The sequence below is a fragment of the Macaca thibetana genome, chromosome 7 (genome assembly GCF_024542745.1).
Source record: "Macaca thibetana thibetana isolate TM-01 chromosome 7, ASM2454274v1, whole genome shotgun sequence".
Lineage (NCBI taxonomy): Eukaryota > Metazoa > Chordata > Mammalia > Primates > Cercopithecidae > Macaca > Macaca thibetana.
This window is the reverse complement of record NC_065584.1, coordinates 165,674,045-165,693,321: the sequence shown is the minus strand read 5'-3', so window position 1 is coordinate 165,693,321 and position 19,277 is coordinate 165,674,045. Positions and strand designations below refer to the sequence as shown.

Below are 19,277 nucleotides of genomic sequence, written 5' to 3'. Positions count from 1 at the left end.
TTTGTACTATACTGTATTATATCTCACGTCCACGTTATTACCAGTGAAATAATACATTTGACTCATTTACAAAATAAGGCTCTTCCTGTAGAAGTCACACCTGTCTTCCATAAAAACTGGTTTCACAAGTCTATCTAGGTGTTTGTCTCCTCTTCTAATTTCAATCTAAAGCCTTTCTGATCTGGTCGCCCTATCTCCAGGACACGAATATTAATCTCAGCCCTCTTGAGGGACATTCCTTCCTGAGTCATGTGTCAGTTTGCTATTTCACAGGATGTTAATGTTTCACGTTGTTGAAGTGTTGCAATATTTGGAGACTCTGATAGTCAGAAATTTCTTCTTTGTGTCTAATAAATTGCTCCTGCTGTAATTTTGAAATGGGCACTCTAAGAAGGGAGAGTTCCACACATCTCCCTGATCCCCACCTCCCACCCCCCATAATCTTGGAGTGAAGAGTAGAGATCCATGAAGCCCATTCCTTCTTTCGTGGCACCCGGCCCTGGAGTCTGATTCTCCCATGTTTACAGAACAACACCAATCATGGGTGAGTTGGACACTCCATTTCATATTTTCATTCTTATTTTTCACAAATTTGTGTGTCATACTCATGCAGGGGTCATGCTAATATTCTCTGTATCATTCCAATTTTTGCATATGTGCTGCTGAAGCAGGCACTATTTTATGTTTTTAAATCTAATGAGATAAGGTTTATTTTATTTTGTCATGTAATTTCAAAGGAATTACTAGTTTATCAAATTTTAAGCAACATATTGTTAGAAAAATAATGTGAAAAGTGTCTTTCTCTTTGCCACATCAAATAAGGAGAAGGGATAAATTTTTAAAAAATCAGCAACTTCTGAAAACATACAGAGGAAAGTCTGAACGAATTCACTTTAGACGCCAAAGTCTTTGAAGAATGTGGGGACTGTTCTGAAGATGATAGTGTGAACAAGATGATATAAATGGTTGAAATGGAATTCCAGAGAGGTTCCTTTTCTGTGACCCTTCACTATTCTTACCTTGCCAATCCATAGCCCTGAATAAACACAAACAGGCCAGGTGCAGTGGCTCACGCCTGTAATCCCTCCCAGCACTTAGGAAGGAGAAAGTGGGAGGATCGCTTGAGCCCAGGAGTTCGAGACCAGTGTGAACAACATGCAAAACCCATGTCTCTACAAAAAATATTAATGAAAAAAAATAGCTGGGTGTGGTGATGTACACCTGTGGTCCCAGCTACTTGGAAGGCTGAAATGGGAGGAAGATCACCTGAGCCTACGAGGTTGACGCTGCAGTGAGCCGTGATTACACCACTGTGCTTCAGTCTGGGTGACAGAGCAACATCCACTCTCAAAATAAATAAAAACACAAACACCTGTCTCCTTTGTTCTTCATCATGGGCTGCTCTGCGTGGCTATGGAAATTGGTATCTCGTTGCACAACATCAGCCGTGCCTTCAATATTGCTCATGAGTCTTCTTACTCATGAGTCTTCCTTGTTGATGTCCTATTCCAGTCAGACCACACCTGTATCATACACAATTCTGGAACCACATATCCAGAGAGACTGAGACAAGCTGAAGCATGTGCAGGAGCTTAGAAATTCAACCTGTGCCTTGTGAGCAGTCCTTGAAAGAATGTTCGATGTTTAGTTTGAAGAACAGGAGAGCTGATTTCTGAAGTCCAACAGTCATTCAGGAGGTTCCAAGAAATAGAACTTGGACTAATTGGCAAGAACTGCAGAGAGAAGGATTCAAGGCTCAGAACAAGGAGGAACCTTATAAGAGTTCTCCAGAAATGGAATGGGCTTCCTCAGGAGAGAGTTCCCTTCACTGGAGCTGATTATGTCAAAGTCTAATCTGTCACAGATGGCTGAACTAGAATGCTGGGATCCCTTGTAACCAAGAGGGCCTATTATTCTGTGTTGTAGCTTTCAAATTTATTTTTAAAATGTTTTCTCATTGCATTATGTACAAGAGATACATCATGATGATTAAAACTGGGCTTTTGCCAGGGAGGAGGATATGAAGGCAAAAAAAAAAAAAGATAATTACTGCATGGCATTAGAAGTGCCATACTAAAAGGGCGTCTAAGAGCACAAAAGAAGAAGTGACTACTGAAGAAGTCAGACTTTTCCTGAAGGAGGTGAGTTTTAAGCCCAATCTTGTAGAATTGAGCCAATGTGTTCATAATCAAAAAGGAGCAAGTACAGTCATTTTGGAAAATAATGTGGAGGTTCCTCAAAAAACCAAAAATAGAATTACCATACGACTCAGCAATTCTGTTTCTGGGTATATATCCAAAGGAATTGGAACTGGAACATCTAAGAGATCTGCACACCTCTGTTTATTTCCGCATTATTCATAACAGCCAAGATAGGAAGCAACCTAAGTGTTTAGCAGTGGATGAATGAATAAAGAAAATGTGATATATACACACACGATGGAATACTATATACAACCTTTAAAAAACAAGGAATGTCTGTCATTTGAGACAACACAAATGGAATCAGAGGACATCATGTTAAGTGAAATGAGCCTGGCTCAGAAAAACAAATAATGTATCATCTCACTTATATGTGGATTCTAAAAAAGTTCAATCACATGCAAATGGAGAGTAGAAAGAAGGGTGGGTACCAGAGGCTTCGCAGAGATGGAGGGATAGAGAAAGGGGAGATGTTAATCAAAGGGTACAAACTTTCATTTAAACTGGAGATAAGAAATAACGTAGTGATCTACTGAACTGCATGGTGACTACAGTTAATAACAACATATATTTCAGGGCCAGGCGCAGTGGCACATGCCTGTAATCCCAGCACTTTGAGAGGCCAATGTGGGTGGATCTCTTGAGCTCAGGAGTTCAAGACCAACCCAGACAACGTGGTGAAACTCTGTCTCTACCAAATATACTAAAAATTAGCCTGGCATGGTGGCACGTGCCTTTGGTCCCAGCTACTTGGGAGGCTGAGGTGAGAGGATCACTTGAGTGTGGAAGACCAAGGCTGCAGTGAGCTGAGATTGTACCACTGCACTCCAGTCTGGGTGTCAGAGTGAGATCTCATGTCAAGAAAGAAAAAAAAAAAGTCAAATAAAATAAAAACCATATAAAAAAAGAAATAATAATGTATATTTCCAAACTGCTAAAAGTATAGATGTTTAATATTCTCACCACAAAAAAGTGGTAAGTTGGTAAAGTGATAGATATGTTAATGAGCTAGATTAATCTCTACAATGCGTACATTAGAGATCAAAACATTACATTGTACTTCACAAAAATACACAATTATTTGTTAATTATAACTAATAAATTAATAGAAGGAAGAACCATAAGCAAAAGTACAGGAGAATTAGATGTGCATGTTGTGTGTAGCCCATTGTGTATAAATGGCTTTAAATGGCACTGCACCTTTGCTTTCCAACAAAAGTTAAACTTTCATTTCCCCTGATTCAATCAGCAAACTTTTACTGAGCACTTATACTGTATACAATACTGTGAGATGAGAAGCTTTAAAGCTTTAAAAGTAATCTAAGACCTGATTTTTAACAACCTTATAAGAGCTTAAGGTCATGACACCTTATGTTTGTTATGAGACCACAAGGAATTCTTGAAGACTTGAAGCCCAGGGATGAAAAGATTAAATAGGTGTTGTAGAAAGTTGTGATGTGTTGTATGAGGTGGTGTGGACTTCGGAGCACTTGAGGTTAGGAGACTTCTGACCTGGTGTAGTGAAGCTGGAAATAAGGAGGAAGGGATGGAGTCAATCATTATTTCAGAAGTAGATATGACAAAACTGAAATATGGGGATTGTGAGGAAGCAGGATCAGTTGAACATGACTCAGAAATTTCTGGTTAGAGTACTGAGTGGAAGATGAAAACACTGCAGGAACACCAGATGATGAAGAGTCTGATTTTAAATGTGTCAATTGAGAGGTGCCCAGGGACATCCAGTTGGGACAATCTGATGATTCTCAGAAATATGGGGCTCCTAGAGCCCAGGAGAGAGAAATGGAGGCTGGTAATAACAAGTTGGAGTCACCATAAATCAATCATCTCTGCCCTGGAGGCCTCCCCTCCTTTCCTCTGAAAATAGAGCCTCCTTTATTCCGGGAACAGCTCCCTCACAGTCCCCACCATGAGGCTGTCTTTGGAGCTGCCGAGTTCCTCCATCACCACATCACCACATCCCCTGGCCACTGCTGCCTGATCCAGAGGCAGGTGTCTGACTCAAGAGAAGCTAAGTATGATTCCTTCATGGTAATGTTTTTAAAATTTAAACATCCAACATGTACAAAAGTCTATAGAATAGCATAACAACAGTCAGTGTGTTGTCCTGGGTCTTAGAAAAACAAACAAACAGAATAGCATAACAAACTCCCATCTGTGTAATACCCAGCTTCAACAATGATTCATTGGCCAATCTTGGTTCACCCATACGTCCATCTTTTTCCTCCCTTGTCATACTATTTTGAAGCAGCTACCAAATATCTGGGATTTCACTCTCTGGTATTGGAAGGTGTAGGATGTAAATACATAGATAGGAATGGTTTGCAGCCATGCTTCTTTCATGTTGAGCAAGCCAGACTAAAGGAAGAAAAGATGAAACTGACATAAAGAAAAAAATAGGAAGAAAGAGTCCTGGAAGCTTTTGAGTCTGTAGTTCCCAATGTTCCAGAGTCCTCTCCACAGTTTGATTGTTCCATCTGTAGATTCTCTGAGCCCAAAATCTTCCTTCCAGCTTTAACCAGGTTGAGTAGGATATCAGTCCCTTACTACCAGGCATTCTGACTAATACACATCAGTATTCACCTAATGATTGAAGCCATCTGGGAGGTTGTTCTCTCTTGTAAAGACAGCTTCCCTCCCCACTGAATGTCCAAATCCTTTAACACAAAGGCCACTTCCTTCATGGCAATTTTCCTAATCCTAGTAGCAGGAAGTGGCCTCTCCTATTCCTGAATCACAGGGCACCTTGTCTACACACCCTCATGATGTGCCTCATATTCTCTTATTTTAGAGCCATTTGGGTGCATGTGCTAGCTTTTTGCTACAAACTGTAAGCCTCTTGAAAACATACAAAAATACTTGAAGCAGTTTTTTTATTTCTCATCTCACCTCTCAACATCATATACAGTATAAGTTCTTGGTAAAAGTCTGCTGATTGAATGAGGGGGAAAAAGTTGAACTTTTGTTGTTAAATAAAGATGCATTTAAAGGTTGAGAGAAATGCATGGAAAGAGATTCAGGGCAGTTTCTCTAGTCTTCCTACATCAATTCTGTGTAATAGAAAGGGAATGTATAATAATCATTCAGAAATACAGTCATAATAAAACCAAGAAAGCAGCACCCTAATTATATAATATTAATTTAATGAAAACATAATGGCTACCAATATGAAGCCATGGTTACTGCCTTTCTCAATAAACCCCATAATGAAAATGTACTGGACTATATTTTATTTCATCTAAAAGAAGTATGCTATGCTTTAGAGTTCTCAAACTTTATCATGCACTGGAATCAACTGGAAGACCCTGTTAAAGGCAGGTTCTGATTCAGGAGGTCTGGGGTGGGTTTGAGAAGATGGCTTTCTGACCAGGCGAGCTCCCCAGTGACACTGATGCTATGAGTCCACGGGCCACACTTTGAGGAACAAGAATGTATACCAGTGATTCCCAAAAGTGGCTGCCCAGTGAAACCATCAGGGAGCTTCAGAAACTAATGATGTCTGTGTCCCACCCCAGATCTTGAGATTTAATTCATCTAGGGTGTGGCTGGACTTAGGAAATTTTTAAAGATCTCCGAGTGATTTGAATATACAGACAAGTTTAGGAATTACTGCTCTGTTCATTGCAGAATTAGACTGAATGGCCAGAATTGGACTGAATGGCTCCACCTCTGCTACTTTCAGGCTCGCTGGGTTATCTCGGGAAAAATCAGTTCATATCTCTGATCTTCAGTTTCTGATCTCCAACAGGGAGGTCATAAATCCATTGATCACATTTTCAAGAAACAAACTAGAGAAGGTGTAGGGAGATTTTTGTAGCCTCTAAAGTTCTGCTTGGATATGAAGAATTACTGGGAATGAGTCTGGATCAGAACTCTCCAATATGATAGCTGCTAGCCACATTCAACTATTAAGCTCTTGAAAGGTGGCTAGGATTAAATGTTGAAAATATTTAAGTCAGGTGTGGTGGCTCACGTCTGTAGTCCCAGCTACTCAGGAGGCTAAGATGGGATGTTCTCTTGAGCCCAGGAGTTCAAGGCTACAGTGAGCGATGACTGCCCCAGAGCACGCCAGCCTGGGAGGCAGAGCAAGACTCCTGTCTCTAAAAAAATTTAAAAATAAAGGGGAACAAAGAAAACATTTTAGATATCTTGGATTGCATATATTAAAATTGGCCAGGCACAGTGGCTCACGCCTGTAATCCCAGCACTTTGGGAAGGCCAAGGCGGGTAGATCACCTGAGGTCAGGAGTTCAAGACCAGCCTGGCCAACATGATAAAACCCTGTCGTTACTAAAAATACAAAAATTAGTAAGAGGCGGTGGCACGCACCTGTAGTCCTGGCTACTACGGAGGCCGAGGCTGGGGAATCGCTTGAGCTTGGGAGGTGGAGTTTGCAGTGAGCTAAGATTGCACCACTGCACTCCAACCTGGGTGACAGAGTGAGACTCCTTCTCAAAAAAAAAAAAAAAAAAAAAAAAAATTTAAAATTGACTTCACCTCTCTCCCTCTCCCTATTTATTTACTTAGTTTTTTCAATCCTGCTCCTTCTGTAAGTTTTTGTTTGTTTGTTTGTTTGTTTAAGAGACAGGGCCTTGCTCTGTCACCCAGGCCGGAGGGCAGTAGTGTGATATTGGCTCACTGCAGCCTCAATTTCCTGGGCTTAAGCGATACTCCTACACTAGCCTTCTGAGTAGCTGGCACTATAGACACATGCCCCAACACCTGGCTCCCTGGCTTCCACCTGTTTCTTTGTTTCCTTTTTTTTCTTTCTTTCTTTCTTTTTTTCTTTTCATTTTTTTTTTTTTTGTTGTTGTTGTTGTAATGTAGCTATTAGCAAATGTAAACTTATATATGTGGCTCACATTGTGTTTCTATCCAACAGCGCTGGCCTAGACTTTTTAAAGAAATGGCAGATGACAAAAAAATTAACTTTACATTCCCAACTGCTAACACAGGAATTCTAAGTTCCTCCTAAATCCAATACAAATAAATGTTGAAAAGAATATCCTAGATGAATGAGCTATTTCAATGTGCTGTCAGTCATTAAACTGGAACATACTTAGTATCAAGGTGGGATACACAGAATAGTACATACCTGGAGGTACAGCTCAAAGGAAAGGTACGCTCTATTTACAAAGGAGAAAAGAGATGGGCCATTACTGAAACAGATACTGTATGAAAAAAAAAAATACTAGTTTTTGGGGGGGAAATGGCAAAAAAAGAGCAATCAGGAACTAATGCCTCCACCTCTCATTTTCTTGCCCATGTGCCTCCTGGGTCTTATCACGGTCCCATAAGAGAGACGAGACTCAATTCCAATGGCTGGGACTTCCTGACCAGAGCCCAGAGCAGTGGAGAATTCTGATCTAGATTCGGGATGTGATACAACCAGCCTTGCCACTTGCAGCATGTGACTGCTTGTATTAGTGCATTTTCATGTTGCTGATAAAGACACACCCAAGACTAGGGCAATTTTACAAAAGAAGTTTAATGGACTCACAGTTCCGCATGGCTGGGGAGGCCTCACAATCATGGTGGAAGGTGAAAGGCACATCTCACATGGTGGCAGACAAGAAAAGAGAATGAGAGCCAAGTGAAAGGGGTTTCCCTATATAAAACCATCAGATCTCATGAGACTTATTCACTACCATGAGAGCAATATGAGGGAAACTGCCTCCATGATTCAATGATCTTCCACTGGGTTCCTCCTGCAACACATGGGAATTGTGGGAGCTGCAATTCAAGATGAGATTTGGGTGGGGACACAGCCAAACCATGTCACTGCTGTAATTAATCCATGGCACCAAAGGATTTCATAGTAGGTAAGGACATTGTGTGAGGTAGGGAGGTCCAGCACAGCACCCCAGGGTTCTGGAGCAAGGCCATGCCATTTGCAGCAGAGAATTTGTCACCATTTGAGAAGTGGATCCTGTGTGTTACAGGGTCCCATTTGAGACCATGCATCAGGTTTTGGACACTGGCACACCCAACAAGTCATTAGGTAGGTTGGGCGCAACAGCAGTGCGCAATGAAAATAGTACATTTGAGATCAGGCCTGGACAGGTCTGCAGTGCACAAGTAAGTTCTACAAATAGAACATCTACTAGGCCAAGCATGGTGGCTCACACTTGTAATCCTAGCACTTTAGGAGGCTGAGGCAGGAGGATTGCTTGAGGCCGGGAGTTCACAACCAGCCTGGGCAACATAGTGAGATTCCATCTCTCCAAAAAATAAAAATAAAAAAATTAGCCTGGTGTGGTGGTGTGCACCTGTAGTCCCAGCTACTTGGGAAACTGAGGTGAAAGGATCACTTGAGCCCAGGAGTTCAAAGCTGCAGTGAGCTGTGATCGTGCCACTGTACTCCAGCCTGAGTGACAGAGCGAGAACCTGTATATAGGGGTGTGTGTGTGTGTGTGTGTATATATATCTCCATACATACATATATATACACACACACCTCTGTATATATGTGTGTCTATATGTGTGTGAACCTGTATATATGTGTGTGTGTGTGTGTGTGTATATCCATACAGCTCTTTAATTCATCATAATTTATTTCAGCAATCTACCCATTTGGGGACATTTGTCTTGTTTCAATTGCTGCTTATTTAAATTATTCCATGCTTAATTTCTATTCTATGCTTATAGGTTTAAAAAATGGTAACTAGTTGTTTTATTCTGCCTTTATTTAAACTTTTTTCTTTTTTTTTTTTTTTTTTTTTTTTTTTTTTTGAGATGGAGTCTCGCTCTGTCGCCCAGGCTGGAGTGCAGTGGCCGGATCTCAGCTCACTGCAAGCTCCGCCTCCCGGGTTTACGCCATTCTCCTGCCTCAGCCTCCCGAGTAGCTGGAACTACAGGCGCCTGCCACCTCGCCCAGCTAGTTTTTTTGTATTTTTTTTAGTAGAGAAGGGGTTTCACCGTGTTAGCCAGGATGGTCTCGATCTCCTGACCTCGTGATCCGCCCGTCTCGGCCTCCCAAAAGTGCTGGGATTACAGGCTTGAGCCACCGCGCCCGGCCTTATTTAAACTTTTTTCTTATGATTTTGGCCATTTGTATTTTTAAGTTAAATATCCTGTTTATTCCTTCTGTTCATATTTCTACTGGAAATGATCAAAATTCATTTGCATAATCTTAAAAATCAAAAATTACTATAATGGCTTTAACTCGTTATTTACTTCTGTTGCACCAAGGCAATTGCTCGCACCATGACCTCCTGGGGAAGGTTCTCCACAACCACTGATAGAGGAGGGAAAAATCCAAACCTGGATCATGAATCAGTCAGCTCAGTATGTTGGTTCAAGCCAAAGATGGACTGCTGCCACTATTGTCCCACTCAGGAGTGGCCCTGAAAACAGCCTTAAGGGAACAGATAGCCTCTCAGTGGACAGAACTTCTGAAGGTGCACCTGGTCATCAACGTGATATAAAGGGGAAAAAAGGAAAATATACTAAGGAAATGGAATGAGCTTGCCACGTGGTGTTGGTTACCTGTTTTGTTTGTGGTTATGAAGTCTAAACTGAACTGGTCACCCAGGTTCTGCGCCTTTTCTCTGGTGACAGATAATTGGATACTAGTACAAAGAAATCTAAGAGTTGCATTCACCCAGGGTTGGAGTTCTGCCAGGTAAATATGATAAAGGGGAAAAGGCACAGAGGAGATGAAGGCATTTTAAGGAACTGATTGTAATCATGAGAAATGAAGACTTGAGGGAGGTAATGGGATACTGAAAATTTAATGTGGAAAAGAAGGAGGGGAAATCAATGGATTTAGTCAAATAATTGTTGAAGTGGGGTATTAGAGAAAGTAAGCTTGGAAGAGAGAAAGATGTTTGAAAGGAAAGTTTCAGAAAAGGTGAATTTACCAGGAGTACTTGGTCTAAAGTATGGCAATGGGAAGAAGGAGTTGTGCTGGGGTGAGGGAAGGAGGTTAAGGAATTGAAGGGCTAAAGGAATGAAGAGTTAAGACTGAAATCACCAAGAATTAAAGCCCACCTGAGGTTAGAGAGGAAGACAGTAAGCCAGGAGGCCAGTTCAATTCCTTTATAAATACAGGAGTGACCAGGAAATCAGCTGGTGACTGCAGGGAGTAGGTGCCAGGTCAGACAGTTGGAAGGAATGAGTTGGAAGGAGCTGGGTGTTGTGAAGGAAGGAGGAGAGAAAAGTGGAGTGGCTTGGAGGGGACAATGGGGTCAAAGAAGGTATCTTGATCTCCTCTCCTGGCCTTCATCAGCCAAAACAATCTAAATTCAACAGTGGAGTTTGATTTAAACAGCAAAGAGTTTATTGCTAGACACAGGCAGTAACCCGCTGTGGGGGGATATGTATTATCCCCATCTTACAGATGTTAAAACAATGACATTTCTTTACCCCTGTCCACAAAGTGGAAACAAAGCCAAACAAGCAAAGCAGGTATAATTAGTGTGAAATAAATTGATAATTTTAAGTAAGAAAAAACTTTTCATGCATAAAAAATACCAGATTTTTTGGCGTTGATGGGAGAGGAATTCTTATTACAAAAACATTATATATTCATTGTAATATGTAAATACAGACAAGCAAAAGAACAAAAAGAAAACTCATAATCCCACTCTGTAATGTTAACTGTCACTAACACATTAACATATATTATTTAGATCACACATGTATATATATATATGCATATATGTTCAAATAATTCTATTTCTGCCAAGATAAAATCATATCCATACAGCTCTTTAATTCATCATAACTTATTTAAGCAATCTACCGATTTGGGGACATTTGTCTTGTTTGAATTGCTCGTTATTTAAATTATTCCATACTTAATTTCTATGCTATGCTTATAGGTTTAAAAAATGGTAACTAGTTGTTTTATTCCACTTTTATTTAAACTTTTCTTCTTATGATTTTTGCCATTTGTATTTTTTAAAATTAAATATCTTGTTTATTCCTTCTGTTCATATTCCTATTGGAAAAGATCAAAATTCATTTGCATAATCTTAAACATCAAAAATTACTGTAATGGCTTTAATAAACAACTGCAGTCCCTTCTTTCAGCTGTTTCCCATGACTTGATTTTTTGGTCATTTTGGTCCTTACATTCCTGAGCTGGTTGCCAAATCTTGGACTAAGCCAAAATGTCTTCCTATCTTTTCAAACTCTTTGTTATCTTCTGTTTCAGAGGATGGAGGAGTTAGGTGGATACTTATACCTTCTCTGTCCTTATTGGTTGCTAGAAACTTTACCCTTTCAGATTTAAACCTGAAACTACATTCAAGTGCACAATTCCTAAGTCAATTTGAGAAGTCTAACACAAATATAACTGGAATATCTTTCCAGGTTTTTCTTTGTTCTTTTCTTACCTTGGTATTATGTTCTCTACACTAGAGCCCAAATCTTTTGGTATCTGGATATACCATAACACATGAAAACTGCTCTCATTATATTTAATTCCCAGTGCTCCTCCTCTTTCTATCTGGGTTACTGCCTTTCTGGGATAACTATGCAATTCCCCTCCCCAATTTCTGTCCTTTCTGCAGCCTTTATATGGAGTTAGACAGAGGGAACATTTGATGATTGGACTGAAACTCTTGAAATTATCTCCAAGCCATGGTGCAGGGAAACAGAACCCAAGCAAAGAGCAGGAATCCTGCTGGGTGAAAGAAATAGAGATTAGAGTTCACGACTGTGTAGGCTGCTGGGGTCAGTGTATTTGTAAGAAGAAAGTCTCAGAAAAGGAGTGAAAAAAACCTGCACACACACACAAATTCCATCATATGTTTGACTGAATCATAAAAGATGCATGGGTAGGCTGAGATTCCAGGTGACCAGAAGGCTAGAGAGTAAAGATCTCAGTACTGGACAGTGCTGGGAAGATTTTGAAGTTTGGGAGTACCCAGAGTAGATGTACTTTGTTAACATGTGAGCTCTCAGTTGAGACTCTAGAAAGATCATACCATAGGAATAAGAACCATTTTTTAGAGGTAAGGGGTACACTTTAGAAACTAGGGCAAAATTATAAAAGACTTGCCCTAACTAAGCCTAAAACCAATCCTCAAGTCTCAACATGATCAAAGTGATCATTTGGTGATTTCACTTTGTGCAAGAACAAAATTTAACAGTCTCTTAAGGAATATTACATAATCCAGAGCCTATGCAATGTACCATCTACAACATTTGGCATACAATAAAATTATCAGACACACAAAGAGGCAGGAAAAAAGAGACCAATTACTAAGAAATGAAACAGTCAATAGAAGCAGACTCAGAGATGACCCTGGTATTGGAGTTAGCACACAATAACTTCTTTTGATTAATATTTTTTAGAAAACAAAGGAAAAAAGTATGAAATGGGTAAAAGAATAAACATTTCAATAGAAAACTAAACTATATTCTTAATAAACCAGGTAGACACTTTAGAAATAGAAAACAATATCTGAAATTAGAAATTTATTAGAATAACTTATCAGTAGACTGCACATAGCAGGAAATAAGATTAGTATACTTGGAGACAAGTCAAGGAAATTACTAGAACGGAAGCACAGAGGAGGGAAAATAGTGAAAAAGTTTCTCTTGTCACTCTGTTTCCCAAATAGTACCAGGTTACTAATTAAAATCTCCAGTCTCATTAATAATTAGAATTTTGCACTTCATTCAAAGTTGAATGTTTTTACTTCCTCAGCTTTGATCTATATAGGCCTGTAGTCAAAAGAAAATTCTCTTTCTTCACCTAGTTCTTCTCATGCACCCTACTAACCAGTTTCTGACTCTCTGAAGTTAGATCAGGGCGGAATGTAGAGGAGAAAATGGACAGAAATTTCTTTCTTTCTTTTTTAGGCACCTTCTTGCTCTGTGCCCAGGCTGGAGTGCAGTGGTACAATTGTAGCTCACTACAGTCTCAGTCTCCTTACGTCAAGACATCCTCCCTCTTCAGCCTCCCAAGTAGCTGGGACTACAGGTATGCACCACTGTATGAGGCCAGGAACTTTTAAAGTTGACTACTATAGTGAGTTGGCTTATGTCTTCCCCGGACTTGGCAGAGTTCAAAGTTAACTCTTTCTCTTCCATGGGACTTTAAAAGATTCTTCAAAAACCCCTCCACTTCCTGTTTTTGAGCCGATACCTTTTCCTCTGGCTGGCTGCTTACAGCGCCTTCCTTAGCCCCTAAGAATGCTGTGGTCCAGTCCCACAGCTTCCAAGAAGGTCCTGAACTGGTTTGCTCTTCCTCTCTCCACTAGAAATATGCACCTATTCTTTGTCTCATCAAAATCTGGGAGGGCAGTCAAATCCCAAAGCCTGTTCCCAGAGCCAAGTTCCCACAAGCCAGTCTTTCCTAAACTAGCTGTCTCAGGTGCAAATCAGTCACCAGTCTGTTGGTTTCTGAAAGTTCAGGAGACACATGTTGTGATTTCTAGTGGTCTGATTGGAGCCCATTTTCTTAAGCTTGAAGTGAGGAGCTTAAGAAAACTGAAGGCTCTCCAACCACCGCCATCTCTCCAAATGTTCCATAGGCTTGAGGTAGGTAGTTGGCTGAGGGTCACAAAATCTTTTGCAAATCCAGGCAGAGGTCTTGCATCTCACTTTGGCTTGTCTGGGGACTGTGTAATAAAGGATTAACTCACAGGCTTATGGTGTTTAACCCCTGCACATTCCAAAGAAAGGGTCGGCCTTTGTATACCTGAGGTCTTGGACGACGTCAGATGACTTAATGTTAGTAATGTGATTTATGATGCGGGCCTTAGGCCGCACTGTGTTTGACCTTGGGGGAGGCCAGAGACTGAATAACAAAACCCTGGACACGAAAACTCTCTGATGAGCTTCTGTGGTTGGCCGTACTTTGTGTGTACCACCACACGTTGTTCCTGGAAGAATTAAGTACTCTCTGTACAACTCCTCTAGGAGAGGATAGTGGGAAGCTCATACCTGGGCTGTCCTGGACTCTGCCTAAGGCACCGTTTTCCTTTGCCTCTTTCTTTCTTTTTCTTTCTTTCTTTCTTTCTTTCTTTCTTTCTTTCTTTCTTTCTTTCTTTCTTTCTTTCTTTCTTTCTTTCTTTCTTTCTTTCTTTCTTTCTTTTCTTTCTTTCAGACAGAGTGTCACCCTGTCGCCCAGGCTAGAGTGCAAAGGCATGATCTCAGCTCACTACAACCTCTGCCTCTTGGGTTTTCAAGCGATTCTCCTGCCTCAGCCTCCTGAGTAGCTGGGATCACAGGTGCCTGCCACCACGCCTGGCTAATTTTTTTGTCTTTTAGTAGAGATGGGGTTTCACCATGTTGGCCAGGCTGGTCTTGAACTCCTGACCTCATGCTCTGCCGCCTCGGCCTCCCAAAGTGCTGGCATTACAGGCGTGAGCCACCAAACCTGGCTTCCTTTGCCATTTTCATCTGTATTTTTTCACTCTAATAAACTGAGGCTGTAAGTATCACAACTTTTCTGAGTTCTACGAGTTTCTACCAAATCATTGAACTTGAGAGTAGTCTTGGGAATCCTCCATGCTGGAGCCAAAACGGAAACAAAAATAATGACTTTTGTAGCATACTGCTGCAATATTATTTTTAAAAACCTCAAATCTTCAGACAATTACAGAGGTTAATATAATACCAACGTATCCATTGCCTACAATTAATAAATACTTTTTATCATATTTGTTTCAGTTCCTCCTTTATTTTCTTTTTTTGGTTAAGAAATAAAACATTGGGAGGCAGAGGTGGGAGGATCACTTGAGCCTAGGAGTTTGAGACCAGCCTAGGCAACATAATGAGACCTCAACTCTACAAAAAAATTTAAAAAATTAGGCCGGGCGCGGTGGCTCAAGCCTGTAATCCCAGCACTTTGGGAGGCCGAGACGGGCGGATCATGAGGTCAGGAGATCGAGACCATCCTGGCTAAAACGGTGAAACCCCGTCTCTACTAAAAAATACAAAAAACTAGCCGGGCGCCGTGGCGGGCGCCTGTAGTCCCAGCTACTCGGGAGGCTGAGGCAGGAGAATGGCGTGAACCCGGGAGGCGGAGCTTGCAGTGAGCTGAGATCCGGCCACTGCACTCCAGCCTGGGCGGCAGAGCGAGACTCCGTCTCAAAAAAAAAAAAAAATTTTAAAAATTAGTGGGGAGTGGTTGCACATGCTACTAATCCCAGCAGCTACACAGGAGGCTGAGGTGGGTGAATTGCTTGAGCCCAGGAAGTCAAGGCTGCAGTGAGCCATGATGGCCCCACTGCCCTCCAGCCTGGGTGAGAGAGTGATACCCTGTGTCAAAAAAAAAAAAAAAAAAAAGAAAGAGAGAGGAAAGAGAAGAAATAAAACACAGTACATAATAGACACACATCAAGTTTCCTTTGAACCCCACCCAGTGCTGGTCCCTGTGGCAATCACTCCTCTGAGATTGATGAACATTCTTCCTTTTGGGGTTTTGATACTATTTTCCTGCGTATTTTTGTTGTTGTTTGTTTGTTTGTTTTTGAGTTAGTCTCGTTCTGTTGCCTAGGCTGGAGTGTAGTGGCGTTATCTCGGTTCACTGCCACCTCCGCCTCCTGGGTTCAAGTGATTCTCCTGCCTCAGCCTTCTGAGTAGCTGGAATTACAGGTGTGCACAAACATGCCCAGCTGATTTTCGTATTTTTAGTAGAGATGGGGGGGTTTCACCATGTTGGCCAGGCTGGTCCTGAACTCCTGACCTCAAATGATCTGCCTGCCTTGGCTTCCCAAAGTGCTGGGATTACAGGCGTGAGCCACTGTGCCCGGCATTCCTGTGTATGTTTGTATCCCTTTATGGATTTGCATGTCATCCTAGCACAGGGACCTTACCATCTTCTCTGCATCACTCCAGTTTTGACAAGCACATTGGTGAAGTGTGCATACTTGACTCGATATCAACCCAACAAATGTGGATTGGGAAGTCTTTGCCAGGTGCCAGGCCTTGTACTGTGGGCAAGTAGTACTAGTTCACTACTCTCATGCACCCCTGACCTGGTGACTATGATAGTGACTTGCTGAACTCAGTACATATGTTCTGAATGGTCCTTCCTAAATACTCACTATCCCCTCAGCACTTGAGGATTCTTCCCTAAGTCAGACCTAGACATGATGAAGGAGAATATCAGGAAGAGACCAACGCCACAGTCAGGCCAAGCATTTTTCAGGGCTTCTAGTTCCTCTCTTCAGAGCACTGACCCAGTATCCTGGGCTGGTTTAGACTCTCTAAGGGTTGTGAGCTTTGCAGCTCATCAATAAGAGGGAGAATAGTGCTCGCCTTCTAGACTCAGCCAGGAGTGTTTATTAAGTTACTTGTTCTCTGCATATCAGGCTCAGCAATCAAGCCCTACTCTGTATCATAGCTTGATCAGCCCTCACTAAGTCTATACAGAGAGAGTTAGTATAGATGGGACCCACTCTATTGGCCATTGACTTACCTTGATGAATGATCTGTCTTTCTAGACAATGATTTCTAAACCCTTAAGATAAAGTGGCTTTAAAGGGCTAGATGACTTTTCAAGTTCCTTAAAGCCCAACCGTGGGCCTTTAAAATTCTGAGAACCTCAAGACAACAACGACAACAATAAATTCCATGTACCTCTACAATCAGGGAAAGATGGAGATACTACCCACACAGAATATTCTGTTTCAGGATTGAAGTTTTTCTCTGGATTCCTAGGAATGTTATTTTCACAATGTGAGGGAAAAGCTGCCTGGATGCAAGTATATTCCAGAATGATTATTTTGGTATGACTGTGAACAAATTCAGCTCCGTTTTCAGCTAACTTTCATTTGGTGACCACTTAGCGCTTTCTGAGTGCCAGGCAGTTTGCTGGTAGAATGAAAAATCAGAAGGGTATCAGGTTCAAAGGGAGGCACAGGTGGAGTGAACAGAAGCCAACAGGTAGAAATGTCTTCCAGGTTGAAAGGATCAAAGAAGTCTTCATGGAGAAGGTGGCATAGTGAATTGAATTCTTCTCTATAGAGATATTTGTTTTGTTTTTACTTAATATGGATTTATTGAGCAATTATGTCATGCCACGTACTATGCAATGCAATGGCCCTGGGATATAAGAATGAGTAAGACGCAAAGTCAGGTCTTTGCCTTCAAGGAGATCCCACACAAGCACGATCATGATAGCATGTGACTGAGGGAAATGGAGGGTGCTATGAGAGGCTTGTGAAGGTCTCCAGGAGAAAGGGGCAGGGCTAAACTGGTGCCAAATAGATTTATAGGCATGATCAAGGCAAATAATAAGTAGGAAGGCTTTCTTCTTCTTCTTCTTTTTTGCAATGGTTATGGCATGGCAAAGACATAGTAGGGGAGAAAGCCCAGAGTACCTGGATAGTGGTAAGTGGTAAGTGATCCAGTACCTCTGAAGCAGAATGCCTGAGAATGGAAAGTGACTGCATGAACAGGGGCCTGTTTGTAAAGAGCTGAGTGATCAATGAATGCAGATGGACATAAATACGTGTTCAGGTGTAGTGGACCAAATGGCACAGAGTATTAACAGAAATAAAATAAGAAACGGGTAAAAATGGCAGCCAAACATACCCCAGAAACTCACAAGGTGTAAACCCTGGGAGCCATGTATTTCCAGCATGACAACCATTCCTAACATGTGATTCTTAACAGCTCATCTTTTGAAAAAAGAGAGAGGAAATGCAATTTATTGCCTATTAAACAATTGGATTTTCCATGTTCTGCTAAAGTGGAGTTTACTTCTCTCCCGGAAAACCACAATCCACAGAGGAGGAGAATAAATGAGACATAAATATAAATACATCCCCCTGAAGGGCAGTCAGTAGACAAAAGGTTACTTTAGGAGATGTGCCAGTTGATGTCACAGTGAAGTCAGATAAAATTACTCATCACTATTCTGTTAACCGAAAAAAAAAAAATGAGGGGAAACCAGGAGAAGGTCGTGAAAACTGTGTCAATTACAAATTATTCCAGGCAAAGTCACCATACCAGACACCTTCTGCTTTAGCTATAGTGAGTAAACAAAGGAAATATTCTTCAGGAAGCTGCTCTTTCTTTGCTCATCCTCTGAGCTCCCTCTGGGTAAAGGAGCTTTCTGACCACATCCTCAGCCCAGCCCAGAATTCTAGAGCAGAACAACATCTTCGGGGTGCAGCTCACCTCCCAACCAATGCCGTCCCCCAGAGGCTGCCACCTTGCCAGCATGTGTTCTTTTGGGGTTTTTTTTTCCACTCTGTCGCCCAGGCTAGAGGGCAGTGGTGCAATCTCGGCTCACTGCAACCCTCCGCCTCCCAGGTTCAAGTGATTCTCCTCCTCAGCCTCCTGAGTAGCTGGGATTACAGGCATGTGCCACCAGGCCCAGCTAATTTTAGTATTTTTCATAGAGACGGGGTTTCATCATGTTGGTCAGGCTGGTCTCAAACTCCCGGCCTCAAATGAACCACCCACCTTGGCCTGTCAAAGTGCTGGGATTATAGGCACGAGCCACCGTGCCTGGCCTCCCAGCCTCTGTTCTGAATCGAATTTGAGCACCTTGAGTTCTGCCCCTCCTCCCCCACAGCCCTTGCAAGAATAATTATTTTCTTTTTTTTTTTTTTTTTTTTTTTTTTGAGACTGAGTCTGGCTCTGTCGCCCAGGCTGGAGTGCAGTGGCCGGATCTCAGCTCACTGCAAGCTCCGCCTCCCGGGTTTACGCCATTCTCTTGCCTCAGCCTCCCGAGTAGCTGGGACCACAGGCGCCCGCCACTTCGCCCGGCTAGTTTTTTGTATTTTTTTAGTAGAGATGGGGTTTCACCGTGTTAGCCAGGATGGTCTTGATCTCCTGACCTCGTGATCCACCCGTCTCGGCCTCCCAAAGTGCTGGATTTACAGGCTTGAGCCACCGTGCCCGGCCTAAGAATGATTATTTTCTTTAGGCCTCTGTTTATTGCACACTCTCCTCCGCAGGCCCCTGCAGTTCTTGCAACTTCTCCCTTTCAGAGCCTGCCTGGGTGGGCATCCTGCCCTCGGGAGGCCTCTCTTATCACCCAGTAAGCTCAGCCCAAAGGCCACTCACATCCCTTGTCACACTCCTCTGAACTCACTCCAGGTTTTCTATGGTTATAAAAGGGAATGAACCTCCTCATAGGGT

At 41.9% G+C, this 19,277-nt stretch overlaps 2 non-coding genes across 2 annotated transcripts; both read right to left on the bottom strand.

Annotated features, from left to right (window-relative positions):
- Positions 1-568: 568 nt before the first annotated feature.
- Positions 569-675, bottom strand: LOC126960183 (U6 spliceosomal RNA). The gene has a single exon (XR_007727771.1). It is a non-coding gene; the product is annotated as a U6 spliceosomal RNA (small nuclear RNA).
- Positions 676-15,943: 15,268 nt separating this feature from the next.
- On the bottom strand, positions 15,944-16,047 carry LOC126960226 (U6 spliceosomal RNA). The gene has a single exon (XR_007727797.1). It is a non-coding gene; the product is annotated as a U6 spliceosomal RNA (small nuclear RNA).
- Between the last annotated feature and the right edge of the window lie 3,230 nt (positions 16,048-19,277).